At 36.5% G+C, this 2,263-nt stretch overlaps 1 non-coding gene across 1 annotated transcript; it reads right to left on the bottom strand.

Annotated features, from left to right (window-relative positions):
• Positions 1-769: 769 nt before the first annotated feature.
• Positions 770-931, bottom strand: LOC114010046 (U1 spliceosomal RNA). The gene has a single exon (XR_003551440.1). It is a non-coding gene; the product is annotated as a U1 spliceosomal RNA (small nuclear RNA).
• Positions 932-2,263: the final 1,332 nt, after the last annotated feature.

Raw genomic sequence — 2,263 nt, 5'->3', positions numbered from 1 at the left:
CCCTATAGCGAAAATCTCTCCAAAAAAAAAAAAAAATGAGTTTGAAGGGGGACATCTCAGCAGAAAATCATTTTTGATCAAGGAAACCAATATTTCACAGCTGAAGTGGTATCCTTCCCAGGCCTGGCTTGGGTTGTGCCTTTCCTAAATGAATATCCTTTATTTTTTAATAACTGGGACCACTGATGAGATTTGATAGGGTCTCAGTATTAGATAATATTAATTATCAGTTAATTTCCTGATTTTGGTAGTTATATTGTGATTATATAGAATTTCCTATACACACATCATAATTGAGGAATAAAATATTAAGTTGGTATTATTCCTAAATGGTTTAAGTTTTTTTTCTTTTTTTAAGAATTATTTCTTTCTTTGTTATTATTAATTTTCTTTTTAATTTCAGATAGGGCTTGTCTGTCTCTCTCCCCAGTGACCCTTGAGGCAAAAACAAAACAAAACAAAACAAAACAGAACAAAACAACCTCTAAAAAAAAATACTAGGTGACAGAACTCAGAACTTGAAAGAAAAAAAATCACACTGGACACATGTGTGTGTGTGCCCAAGATTCCGAGAAAAGAATGGAGGAGAACTGACTGTGATGTGACCATCCCCACTGGGGAGTGATTTCTCTCTGTCTCTCTGTTGCTCTCTGTCTCTCCAGTGAGTGGATGCGTAAATGGAAAAAAAAAAATCTCTCTTAAAAAAGAAAAAAAGAAAGATAATTAGATTACCATCAGGCATTTTTTTTTCCTTTCCTTTTCTTTTTCAAAGAGGAAAGCACAAATGCAGTCCCCCACTACCACACATTATGTAGTTGATTTTCCCACATTTGGGGAAATCGCAGGGGAACACATCCAAGTACAATGGATAAGCTCTGCCCTGGGGAATCTCCCTTCATGATTACGGTACTTCCCCTGCCAGACTAAATATCATTAGCACTTTTAAAAAGTTTATTTACTGGGGCCGGCAATGGGCTTGGTGGTTAAGGGTGCTGGACTCCCACATGGCCGACTATGGTTCGAGTCCCACACCTGGCAGCTTGCTTTCTCTCTCTCTCTCTCTCTCTCATTCTATCCCTCTCTGGTCAAAGTGAAATAAATAAATGAATGAATAAAGTTAAATAAAATGATTTTTAATAGTTTATTTATTTATTTCTTGTGTGACAGAGACAACAAGAGAGAAAGAAAGAAAATACAGTATCTCCAACAAGGTCTTGATGCTGTGATCCACCCCCAACCTCAGGCAACCCCAGATCATTGGCATGTATGTGTCTAGGAGATAAGAGAGGTCTCTGTATGCAAACCTTAACCTTCCCATGTGGGTCAGCCTTGTAGAACATCATGTTTTACTACTGCACCACAATCATTAGACTTTGAACAGCTCCATGTTATGTTTGAAGAAGACTGAATAGAGACTGTTTTTAAGATATAAAGGAAAATGAAATATTACCCAATTATTCAAAGTAATTAAAACAAAAGAGTAAAAATAGATTATAGTCTTTTGATACTCTCAATGAATTAATGAATCTAAGCATGGAGCATCACTGGCTGCTAAAATGCGGAAAAAAAGTAGAAACTAGACTTCATATGCCTCCTGAAAAAAAGAGCAAAAAAAGAATGGATCCTCAGTCTAAGGAAGCATTTGGATCCAGCTGCCAATTTCAAGCCGAGGAAAGAGGAACATATTGAACTCTATCCTGAGTACACAGTGAAATCCAGACTGTAAGAAATTTTGTGTGTCAAACAGACTGGGTCTAAATAAATAAACTATTAAAAAAAAAGAGAGAGAGAGAAGGGGCCAGCAGGTGGCGTGGTGGTTAAAGGTGCTGGATTCCCACGTGGCTGACTGTGGTTCGAGTCCAGGACCTGGCAGCTTGCTTTCTCAGTTTCCCCCTCTCGCTGTTTCTCTCTGGTCAAATTTTAAAAATAATAATAACAAATGGAATTAAATAAATAAGTTATTAAAAAAATAAACCCAGACTGGGTCTATAATAGACATATTATATAAAGGAAAAACAGGAAGGAATGTATAGACTTGAAGAGATTTAAAAGATATTAACAGGCTGGCCCCATGGCACCGTGTTAAGCCAGTGCATGGGGAGCCAGATCCCACATGGCCAACTATTTTTCAAGTTCCAGCCTCAGTCTCTCTGTTGAGTACATAAATCCTATAGCAAATTTAAAAATGCATAAATAAAAATTTAAAAATAATTCTTAAAAAGAGAGGAAAATTAAAATCAAGTTTACTTGTAGAATTCTAGAG

The sequence above is a fragment of the Tupaia chinensis genome, unplaced genomic scaffold, assembly GCF_000334495.1.
Source record: "Tupaia chinensis unplaced genomic scaffold, TupChi_1.0 Scaffold000688_1, whole genome shotgun sequence".
In the NCBI taxonomy this organism is placed as follows: domain Eukaryota; kingdom Metazoa; phylum Chordata; class Mammalia; order Scandentia; family Tupaiidae; genus Tupaia; species Tupaia belangeri.
The sequence above is the reverse complement of the archived record's forward strand: the minus strand, read 5'-3'. Positions and strand labels throughout refer to the sequence as shown.